At 45.0% G+C, this 12,331-nt stretch overlaps 2 protein-coding genes across 3 annotated transcripts in view; one reads left to right on the forward strand and one right to left on the reverse strand.

The window, feature by feature from the left end:
• Window positions 1–12,331, reverse strand: part of LOC135377525 (prolactin-releasing peptide receptor-like) — a 774,729-nt gene that overhangs the window by 563,883 nt on the left and 198,515 nt on the right. The gene's annotated exons all lie outside the window — the stretch shown is intronic.
• Window positions 1–12,331, forward strand: part of LOC135377526 (neuropeptide F receptor-like) — a 414,003-nt gene that overhangs the window by 149,486 nt on the left and 252,186 nt on the right. The window contains exon 2 of the mRNA XM_064610012.1: window positions 10,683–10,801. The gene's annotated coding sequence lies outside the window, so the exon portion shown is untranslated. The remainder of the gene's footprint in view (window positions 1–10,682; window positions 10,802–12,331) is intronic.

The following is a 12,331-nucleotide window of genomic DNA, read 5'->3' on the forward strand; positions in this document are numbered from 1 at the left end:
CATCATCACTTTCTCATCCCTTCTACAAGCGCAATGGAGCAGTGTACCGCCGTAACGGCGGAGAATGACCCACCACATGATCATCCCGTTTATATATATATATGTGTGTGTGTGTGTGTGTGTGTGTGTGTGGTGTGTCTGTGTGTCTGTGTGTGTGTGTGTGTGTGTGTGTGTGTGTGTGTGTGTGTGTGTGTGTGTGTGTGTGTGTGTGTGTGTGTGTGTGTGTGTGTGTGTGCGCGCGCGTGTGCGTGCGTGCGTGCGCACCCACTCCAGTGTATCTAAGAACGTATCACGCTACTGGTTTAAGTCACCCCAATTTAAATGGCCGATGGACGCTCAAAATGTTTAGATGATGCAGCATACATTGCAACAGGTGCAATTTTCGCTTTGAATTTGCGCCAGGAACGTCCGGAAAGTGCAACATAAAGATTGTAGGTTGTGCTCTACTATTAGGATATCGTGCTGTCGAAGTTTTACTGAAAATAAAATAAGATTAGAGCTATTTTGTATGACATCATTAGAGGCGGATCGAGAACTTTGCACTTTGTCTGACGGAGCATCTTTGCACACGTTTAGTGTGAGTATTAAATTTGCACATTAATGAAGAAAACTAACTTCTAACAATGGCTAAGAAGAAACGGAGTTTTGTGCACAAAATAGCGAGCAACAAGTTCCATGATGGTTTCAGCGACAAGGTTCTGCTTCTCCATACTTAACGTAACGGTGTTTATATAACGGCCCCGCGCTAACTATAAATGAACGGCAAGGAGATATTGATGATCGACGCAGTGACATGTGGAAGCCTTGTTCATTCATTCATTCCTATCTTGATAGTGACGCAGAAACTGTGGCTGTAACCAATTTAGATATATTGTGATATATTGTCTGGAGTATTGGTCATCGGATCCGTGATATCCCAAAATCCCGGTCATTTGTTGTCATGCCGAAGTGCTGAATTTTGTAGGCGAAAATCCTGGGATTCTAGCAACTGTTGGAGACATGGATTTCCGGCACTTGGGCTCGAAGATAAAGAACAGTGACACAAAACGGTTGGAAACAATTTAAATTCCATCACACCCAAGCTAGCAGGTATAACCGAAAAAAATCATAAGACAGGGAATATCGATACTCTCAACTCTGACGTGCTGCATCACGACGTTATATGTTTGGCATACAACACCAGAGAAACATACTAAACTTTGCAGTTGTTTCCCACGTTGTTTCCCGTTAGTTAAATTCCAAGCTTCACAAGGCGGCTTTGATAATGTTTTTCGCCAGGTTTTGTAAACAGACACAACTCATGAAAGCAAGCTACGCACGATCAGCATAAAACAAGCAATTTTGCTGCAAAAACACGCGTTATCTCCGATCTCTTAGGTCGAAATACTTATCGAAGGGCTGGAATATTGCTATGCCGGAGAAAGGAACTGATTGACCTACCCTGGATGCTAGGTTTAATCGAGAAACCAGTAGCATGAAGAAAGAGCACAAAGGAATATGTTCCCTGACCAATAACGACTGCCTTAGAGCAACATGTTGAAAGCCAAACGCCAGCGGATGGGAGGTAAAAGCAACCCAGAGACTTCAGCCCTTTTCTCTCCTTTCCCTCACCACACTTGTAACCATTTAAGCAGGCGATTGTTAGAAAGGCTTGCCCCTGGAAGAATCGCATGACACGTAGAAAACAGAGAAGCTTTATAGTGTAATAAGATTGAAATATGACTATGATGATAGTACAGGAAAATATGGATATGTAGGCCCAGGCAATCATACTCCAGAGCGATTATGCAGAAGCACATGTTTAGTAAAATCTTAAAATTATGTCTCCTCTTCTGAGACCTCAAGGAAAGGTATGGGCGAACGTTGTGCAGTCTGTCGAAGGAGAGCAGGTCAATCCCACACTTTCACGACTTCACGACAAAACATCTTGTATCTAATTCTGTCTAGGGGTCTTCCGAGCTCCTGCTGGCTCGAACGAAAGCGATCACATTCTATTACTATCGGCGGCGAATTTTCTTTTACGCTACAGGTTGAGCACATTGGCAAGCTGCAGCACCACGCATTTGCGAACGGAAGGTGAATGCAGTGCTTCCAGTGGTCCGTACTTACCGCAAACCTCAGGAGAGTCATGCTGGCAGTCAGCAGAATGCTGTGCTGGAGGAGGAGGAAGAAGCGAAACACACCATGGGGAGAAAAGCTGGGCACTTAACTTTAACGGGAACTGGTCGATGTAATATACCCTTAAGAGATGTCAACACACCCGAACTATTCGGCATTGAATGATACCACCATGAGCCCTCTAGAGCATGCTCCCTCCACTGTAACAAGCAGTATATTTTACTTTTGTTCCTACCAGCTCGTGTGGCATAGTGGTTGGGATGACCACCTTCGAGGCCGAGACTGGGAGGTGACGCGGGTTTGAATCCCGGCACCGGCTGTGCTGTATCAGGTTTTCCTTGGGTTTTCCTGCAGACTTTCCAAACGAATGCCGGCACAGTTCCCCATGAAGCCGGCCTAGGACGCATACTAACCCACTAACTAACCCGGCACTAACACTGGATTTAAAAAATATCCCTCCCTTGCACTGATACCGACGTGGTTTCAGCTGTTAGTATGTATTTACGAATATCCGAAAATACAACAGACAAGGTATTACGGGGTGTGTTCCTTGCGTAAACTGTGTCACAAAATACACATACACGCACACACAACACAACTGTGATTTTGCTGACGGAATGGTTCTACACGTGGAGTGGCAGCTGTATTTCTCAATTTTCTTTCCCCGATGCAGATGTGCTCTGACGCAAACAGAACCCTATCTAAATTTTCGTGGCGACAAAGGGTAGTGAACGTTGACACATTTGTTCTTCTTCCTCGTTGAGAAGGCATTCTCTCTCTTCCTCAGAATATGATCATTGCATTGAGGACTTGAGCAAGGGACATAGTGAGTTGCCTTTCCGGCACTCCTCCTCCTTTTTCGCTGTATTACCGTATCTTTCGTTTTCATACTCCTCCATCTCCCAACGCATGAGTGTCCCTTGGTTACTGCCTGAACTCGGTAAATTAACGCGTATTTCTTGAACGTTATGAAACGAGTAAGACGAGGAAGTTAAAATTAGATTGCCTTAACTCGAGCACGCCTCAAAGACAGAAGGGCCAACAACAGAGTTAGTATTTCCCAAGCGTAACAGATCCTCTAATGAGCTCGCAAGCAAGCGATGGTAATCCCCCGCCGAAGAAGTGTAATTACTGTGCGAGGTGATATGAAGGGTCCAGCGAACTCGAAAACCTCCTATGAGCGGGGGAATCACTAAAGCTGCATTGTTCTTCCAGTCATGAAAACAGTGCCATCCATCCTGCGCTTAAGCCTATTCATATGTAACTTCTTTTGTGCGTGTGCCGATGCAACGGAAGCAGGGCGTCACTTGCTAAAAATATTCCCACTTCCTATACGCAACGAGAGTACAGGGGGATTTTAAGCTGCACACGCTGCGATATACAAAGCGCCTCGTCGAATGGAGCAGGTGTTAATGACATGAACATATATAGGCAAACATAACGAACACATGGACAGAAAACACACGTGTGTTTGTTAGCGTTCGTTTATTATGTTTACTTTTAGCCAACACGCTCTGTTTGTTTTGTCTCTTCGTGGAAAGGTACCTACGCACCAATAGTCGACTTCAGAAAACCCCACAGAATATACTTTTTTCATTGTGGGAATTCGGTTTTCAGAACGGAGGAGTTGGGGAAGATTTACACGTAAAGTGTGTCAGCTATTTGTGTGGCGCCATGCTGCACGTGCCGCAAGGTAGGACTGCGGATAATTTCGACGGCATGGGTTTCTTTTGACGTGCGGAAGCACACGGTACTGGAAGCAATGTTTACCACCCCCACGTTACTACTGCCCTGGACCGGGATCGAACCCGCGATCGTGAGCTCAGCAAGCCAACGCGTTACCAACTGTGCTACCGAGGTCGGCTTCAAATGTCTTCAAAATCTTTCGACTTCTTCTTCGGCTGATAGTCCACCAAGTGTCAAGGTCAGCGAAAACGAAGCGTGAAAAGCTAGTATCTCTCTCTGTCTAGTGACAATAAGCGCTCAGGATGCAACGCGTGCGCAAGGAGCACTGGGATTTCTCGAAACCCTTTATCGCGTACCCTCTATATAAGCCCTCACAACTAGCGTGTTTACTACCTCCAGAATTGCACTTTCATGGTGTACTAAAGAGATATAAGTAGGACCGCAACAGCTATTACGGCGACCACTTCTCTGCCGCACCACACCACAAAAGAAACCGATTCAGTGTACATTGGGTGCTGCTTCCTAATTTTTGGTTTTCTGTGGTTGCCTTCTAGATCTATGGCATGTAAGTAGCTGTATCTCAAAGCAGAGCACGGTGGTGCCGTTAATCAATATAATGTCTGCTGTAGGAGAACTTCCTCGAGGTCATACATCACCCACAAAATACAAAGAGTAACTACGGCACGCCGATAGAGATAACGCTATGAACAATAAAAATCCATCTGTTCATAGAGACTTCGTCGATTCAGTACTGCCGACAACTAAGGTGAAGAACAGTCTCTCTATAAGAGGCTGCAAGAGCATTGGGTCTTTCGGTAGTAAGAAATGCGCATAAAAGGGAACTGCCCAGATGGTATACTATCATGTAATGATGTTTAAACGTTATAACCACAAGACGGTGCATACTTTTCGAGAACATTTCTAGTTACGTGCTGCAAAGCAATGAATGCACCCCAGATAGACGTGTACATAACAAAGACTGCGTCCAGACACAAAAAGTGTGCCTCAAAAGCTCTTAGAACCCTGCTAAAACGATCTACGATGCATAAACCAAAATATGGTATATTAAAACTACACGTGTATAAGGGGTTACGAGAAAGTTCACACGCGCAGTAAGTAAATCACCACCAAGTAAACAGCGCAAGAATGCAATTTAATTATGCGTACCCATAAAGTTACCGACATGACAGGCTTTTTGGGGGCAAGTGGAGTATCTGGGAAATCTCCCTATATCAAAGTCTACACCGCCACAGAACCTCTCACGGGCACTTTATGCACCTGGACTAGCGACATTTCGCATAAGAACGGCAGGAATAAAAGTAAGGGAGGTCCACAGCGTCCCGTCCGTTATGGAAAAAGGCTGTAAGAGTAGAAGGTTCTCCTCCAGCAAACAATAAACGCAGTTTGCTCCATTTCGTTGCCGTACGTGTTAACCTGCATGACGCACGTAGTTTGTGTCCATAAGCAGCAAGAGTATCGAATGCTGGAGAAATGTATCGGTGCATGCTTTCCAAACACCGACCATCTTATCGCATTCGCCACAATTTTCAGTTTACGTAGCTGCAATCTTGCACTTTTCTATCGCATGTACTCTCCTGCTTCCGCATGGTGCGTTTCTAGGTCCGTCTGAAAAGGTTTTCCCCTATTTTGTTTACTTTCGGTTTCGATATGAGAACACGATATTCAGCTTAACGCTTTCTATACGAGCATGTATGTATATTACCAAACATTCATAACAGAGGGAGGGGGGATGTTTTTTTACGAAAAAAAGGCAGGCAGACGCTTTCAACCTTCTGATTTTTTACTTCAATCTCTTTGCGAAACAATAAGAGGATTATGTCGCGTGTGAAATCCTCAAGTTTTTCTGAACGGAAATTACTAATAATAATACCTCAAGAAAATTAAACGTGGAATTATTGTCTACATGCACAATGTTTTATCTTCCATTCAAGGAACAACAAGCAGTAAGAAGTCGTTGAAAGAAATACCTGTCAATAGCATTTTCGTTGAGGACTCATGTGCATATTGTCATTTCACAACTATCTTTTACGATAGCAGTGATCAGCTGTTTGCTCGAACGCTTTCCTCGAGGGCTTTCTAATCACACGAGACGTGTTTAAACAGTCTACAGTAAATGCAAATTTTTATCAGGGTACGTCGTGCTGAGCCGCAGAGGTCTGATTGTGTACCTTCTGCATGGTTTCTCATTTCGATTGGGCCCGACGGTGAAAAACGATATACATTTTCGCGCGGTGATTCCGAAGACATTTTCAGTGAGGACGCCCGCGGCGAGGCTTTTTACAGTTGCAGCTCAACTAGTTCTTCCGAGTTCTGCACAGCTCTCACGAAATGGGCTTTCCAAACGCCGTGCAAACGAGAGTGCTAGCACCTCAAACAAAGAGAAGGAACCCCAGGAAAGCCTTCTCATGTCTGCGCTGGGAGGTATGTAAAGCGAAGTAAAGAAAAAAAAATAAAGAAAAAAAAATAACTATATCCGAGGCCATCTATATGTCTTCCGAGGTGGCTCGTAAGTCTCCTGTTTGTCAGGTCGTTCTGTTTGGTTGCTTGGCCGGAGAAATTGACTTTTATTGGGAAATTTGCTGTTCAAGGGCTTTTTCTTCAAGCATGAGGAAGAAGTTAGAGCGTAATTTCAGACTCATGGCATCTTGAAAGACGTTATAAATGTACACGTTAGACTTTTTTTTTTTTTTTTTTTTTGTAAATTGCACGAAACTTACATTCAAGAGTATGTAGAGAGCAGAAGAGTCGATACAGTTTAGCCATTGGGGACGAACTCTAAGGTGCAGCTCCGTTTTTAATAATCGCAAATCTGAAGGATCCAGGCCTCATGCTCCTTTCCGCTACCATTCTAATGCAGTCTCGAGCTGATGTAGGTTCAGGCCTGTCGTTCCGCTTGCTTCTTCTTCTTCTTTCTTTTTTATCGCGACTTACGATAGCTCGTATGGTCAAATTTTGAAAACTGCAGTGCCATTCAGATATCGGTGCATCGGGGTATGTTGCATAGAACTCTGGGATCGTAATGCAATCACGTTACCGAGAGCTCTGCCCGCCAACATGAATGCTCTCGTCAAGTCAGCTTTAAAGCCATTGACATTTGGCTTGTAATGCCATGCCTTTATTTTTTCCGAACTCCTTAAATCCCATTTGTTACAAATGCGATAAAAAAAATGGCGTGAGATGACTTATCGAAATAGCTCAAAGTGTGTGGGCATTCTAGTGAAATAAAACAATGTGAAGGCTGCCGTGACTAGCACTGTTTCCACTTCGACACTGCTGCATGCGTTTCTTCTTGCCTCGTGTGTCTTTCTGAAACGCCGTTGTGTTTTCGACATTGTTGCATCAAGAGTGCAAGCGAGCGGTGTACTTGCATGGCCATAGATCCACCACATCGTGAAAACCACTTTAGAAATATTGTATCGTGATCATGGCTCCGGTTTCCGTGATGCAGAATGCATTCCACAAATACGGAGAGAGGTCAGACAAAGCACGTGCCCGTCTACCGCAGCAGTCGCCTGTAAAGCGTGCTTTCACTGCACTATCCAATGTAGACAGGAGAAGCAACCGAGCAATATGTCCCTTCCTGGCTCTCTTAGACGTAAGGCTGCTACACTGTTGTAATGAAGTGTGATGACAGTGAAGTGGGTCCTCCTGGTGCCCTTAGATACACGCCTAGGGAACACAGTGGCACATTTCAATTACGGTACATCGCTTACTTCCGCCATCACAAACCCATCCATTGCGTCACCCGTTCAAGCACCCTCCAAGCGCAAGCCACACTGCACAAAACGAATGCCAGCAAATTTCCAGTGGCCGTATCTCCTACCACATGCCTTGCGGAGAGAGGTGACCACGAGCACGCAAAAAGTAAACCAATTTAATTTCATGCACACTGGCTTTCGCGACTTGAAACGCCTATACAGTAGAATAGAATCCAACATACGCAGATTGGTCGGGATGACCGAAAATCTTTGCAAGTTTTCTTTTTGTTTTTCTTGTTCGCAAAGTCCACTCCTGCGTTTCATTTGCTTTTATGGCTTAGCACAGTAAAACAACTCAAGCCATATGCCATGCTCTGATGGGAGAAGTAGTTTCATTCATTTCCTTTGTGGGAGTAGCAGAATTCGTCAGGTGACGAATTCAATATCTTCCGGTTTCTTTTTTTCTCTCTTCTATAATCAAACTCAAACTCAAGTTTGAGAAAGGCTTATGTCGCTGTGCAGTTGGTGTCCCTCTGCGTCCAGGGCGTTCACTTTGTTACAAATCGAGTAGCTAGGCATCTCGGCAACCCAGGCAAAACGCCGGTCCACAGTGGCATCCTGCGCCCTCACCAGCCACTGCCATCTACTCACGTGTCAGTGCCACAGCATCCACGTGCCCGCAGCGAAGAGAAACGCATTATATATATATTTTTTTTAAATTCAGTGTTAGCGCCGCGAAGCAACTGTGGCTATGAGCGGCGTGTGGACAGATGGAGAGAGGACAGCAGGAAGGAGGGAGGGAGGGGGTTAGTACCCATTCCTGAGCCGACAGAAACGCATTAGAAATTAACGCATAACCCTATCCGAGCGTACATGCATAATTTGATGGAATTGTATCGCGTTTCGTTGCAGCTAAGCTCTGACGTATGAACCACCCATCAGTTGCGGAGAGGGGCACCTCATGATGTTGGTGATGTCGATGTTGGTGTTGCATTGCTGAAACGGGACTCCAAAAATTCCCCAATTAATTGTGTTAACCCGCTCGCGAAAGATGATTGCGGTAAACAGGATCCCGTCCCATGTGAAACTCCAACTTTGAAACTTTGAACAGTCTCCCGGTTGATATTCGTCTCCCGGCCCCAGTCTCCCGGTCCATAACAGTCTCCCGGTCCCAGTTGATATTAACAACTTCACTTTTAATGATTGTAACTAAACGACGGTAAGCAACCGTACGCCACGCAGGGGATTTAAAGGTTATAGCAGGGACATCGAAAGCATTTAGGTGCACTAAAGAAATTGTTGGTAAAGGGCATCTTTAGGAGTTAGTGCAACGCCATGTAGTGTCGTCATCGGTATATTAGTGCGTAATGCTGCTAAGTTGTCGAGCTATACAGGGTGTTTTTTTTAATTCGTTACATAATTTTTATTTTAAAAACTAGCAGAGCAAAACAGATGCAGTTTTAGCAGGTGGGTTATACGGTCAGGCGAACATCCTGTAGGACAGCGTATGCAACTACTAGACGACTAAGTAGCTAAAATTCATTAATTAACTTATTAATTAGATGTTTTCTGGGAAAGGCGAGATATCAGAACTGAATTCAGTCATTATTCAAATCCTCTGTCTTTATTAAACACCCTGTGAAGCTGATGTTTACTTTGAGATATAAAATGTCAAGTTTTGCTATGCAAATGAGCCGAATCGAAACTATACAACTACGTGTTTTTCGGGCCCAGCAATGACGCGACTTCACCTTATCTGATTAGCGCCTATTCCAATCAGCTCCATCGCTCCAAAGCACGTGCCCTCTCACCTGAATTGCCTGTCGCTCTTTCTGCGCTTAGTGCGTAGTTCTGGTTTCGGCTCATTTGCATAGCGAAATTTGGCAATTTATATCTCGAAGTACGTTCGCTTCTCAGGATGTTTAATAAGGACGATGGATTTGAATAATGACTGGCTCCAATTCCGCTATCCCACATTTCCCAGAAAACATTCATTAATAGTTAATTAATGAATTTTAGCTAATTAGTCGTCCAGCAGTTGCATACGCTGTCCTACAGGATGTCTGCCTGGCCATATAACCCACCTGCTAAAATGGCATCTATTTTGCTCTGCTAGTTTTTTTTAATAAAAAATTTTGTGAGTGACGGAAAAAAAAACACCCTCTATATACGCACATAAACGTAGCTATCATAGGCTTACCAACTTATACCAACTACCCTCGCCTTTCTACACTAGTGCTATATATAGGCACATAAAGGTAGCTATTATAGGCTTACCAACTTATACCAGCTAGCCCGCCTTTCTACGCTAGTGCTATATATAGGCACATAAAGGTAGCTATTATAGGCTCACGGATCCAGTTTGTGCCATTGCAGGATATTCCCGCGCAGAGGGAGAAGGCTCCTCCGTGGTTCTCGGACTAACTTTTTAACGAGCAATGCTTGTAAAAATTTCGTGTACGGCGGTGCTGTGATAAATACAGGCGGGAACTGAATCTTTGAAGAATGGATGGAATGGAGTGGAATTCATGGCACATAAATGTAGCTATTATAGGCTGAAGGTCCAGTTTGTGCCATTGCAGGATGTGCCCGCGCAGAGGGAGAAGGCTCCTCCGTGGTTGTCGGACTAACGTTTAAACGAGCAATGCTTGTAAAAATTACATGTATGGCGGTGCTGTGATAAATACAGGCGGGAACTGAATCTCTGAAGAATGGATGGAATGGAGTGGAATTCACGGCACACATTGTTATTGTTCCACTCGCACATCTATATGCAGCATTTGCTTTGCTGTAATGTTGCTTGCTTGTGCTCGCCGACGTGCTAATTTGAAACGCATCGAATCAGTCAGCAGCACAAAATTTGAAACGCGTTGGTACTATGCAATGAAATGAGAGAGAAGAGCGGTTGGTTAGAGTCCTGTTTCGTTGTAACGTCGTGTACTGTAAATGATTCGTCATGAAGAGTCAAGCAAATGATTCTTCATTTTCCTCCAGGAATACAGGGTAACTTTCTCACTCTAGAGATGTCTCTCAGAGATAAATCGCTATTAATCATTAGTACCGTCACATATGCATTGGTAGAGTTGTGGTAGGAAAATTTAATACGGGGTGGAACGGTTCCTCACATTGTGTATAGACGCTTATTTTTGTAATTTCCAGGGTAAAATCAGAAGATGCTTGGATCTTCTGGTGATCGCCTCCGGGGAAGGAAAGCAACACCAGAGGGGAACCTTTTGGGTGACTTTTGAACATCGATTTTAGCAGCTCGTCAACGAAAGGTTTGTATGCATGATTATATGGTACTGGCACACTGAAAAACTACGGCTTCATAGAAGCTCGTTTCGCGTGTTCTACGTAACCGTCAAGGTCTAACAATGCTGGGTCTTGATGCTCGATGCTGCATCGATTAACCTCAGCGTTCAAAGCAATGTTCGCCGCATAATAGATACACTGTTTTGCTTGTGACTACTCCAAATGTTACTGGAACTACTGCATGTAGACCCAATAGAGAGCTATGCTTCAAGCTCTCTGCCTTCAGGTTACAGATAGGTTCAACGATCTGTATTTACATTGCCATTTTGAGAGTTCGGTTTCGCAAGCAGTTGAAACGACGTACATTCCATATCATCGAAAGAAGAGCACGCCTAAAAGAGACTCTCACCTTGCTATTGCAAAGTCGTTGCCAGTCTTGCGTAGCTTCATGCATATTAAAGTATGACCGCACGGCTTCGAGCTGATTTTTATAATGGTTTTGCTCGTTCGAGAGGAACCACTATGCGCGTGCACGGATCCTTAAATTAAGATAAAATTTAAACTGAATACTAATTCAACGCTCAGGTTCAGTACGACTGCCTTATGAAGATTTCAATGGCTCACGGATGATAATCTGATCAATTAGATTTTGTTCTTCCTATCTCCTCGGTCTCTTCTAGTACGACCGGGAGTGCAGTTTTATTACGCGTTAATGCCGCTTCCTCGTTAATGAGAAACAGTTCGTCTTTTCTCCGTGGCTTGAATAAAAAAAGGTGCGATTCGTTCCTTATGCAATACATTCCGAGACATTCGTACACTGTACATGCAGACAGTGCGTCTAATTGAGATTAGTACCGAACTGAAAATGAATTTAGGATAAGGACGACTAGCTTGTAAAGCTTTTAAGGACTAACACCCCGTCACCCGAAAAACCTCGTTCCGTTTTTTCGAGCTGGCCAGTTTCGTCTACAGTATGTCGAGGAGTGCATTTTTAGTACGTGCTAATGTCCCTTCTTTGTTAAGGGGGGGGGGGGGGGGTATATGTTTATTCACACAGAGGAGATGTCAGCCAGGCAAGTGCCGGCTTGCTACTCCTTAAAAAAAGGAAAGAGAAAGAGGAAAAAACAGGTGCGGGAGAAGCCGCGATGGGAACGATGTGCTGCGGGCGGTGAGGCTTGCCGCCTGTGCTTCAGAGGGCGGTCATCATTTCTGTGGCCTTGAGGTACTCGAAGAGTGCCTTGGTAACATCCCGTTGCCCAGGGCGCGGGACAGGCCCGAGGAGTGTAGCGAGCGAGAGGGGGTGGTGGCCCAAGGCTTGGAGGCGTCGGGCGAGGGCGGCACGGGGCGCCGAGAACGTCGGGCACGTTAGCAGGAGGTGGGCTACGTCAGCGATGGCGCCGCAGGCATCGCAGTTTGCGTTGCCGCGTCTGCCCATCTTGTGCAGGAGTGACGGAGTGTAGGCGACGTTAAGGCGGAGGCGATGAAGGAGGGTTTCCTCGGCCCTGGTAAGGTGTTGGGAGGGGTAAAGTTGCATCGCGGGGTCGATGGCTCGGAGA

Source organism: Ornithodoros turicata, chromosome 1 (genome assembly GCF_037126465.1).
Source record: "Ornithodoros turicata isolate Travis chromosome 1, ASM3712646v1, whole genome shotgun sequence".
Taxonomy (NCBI): Eukaryota; Metazoa; Arthropoda; class Arachnida; order Ixodida; family Argasidae; genus Ornithodoros; species Ornithodoros turicata.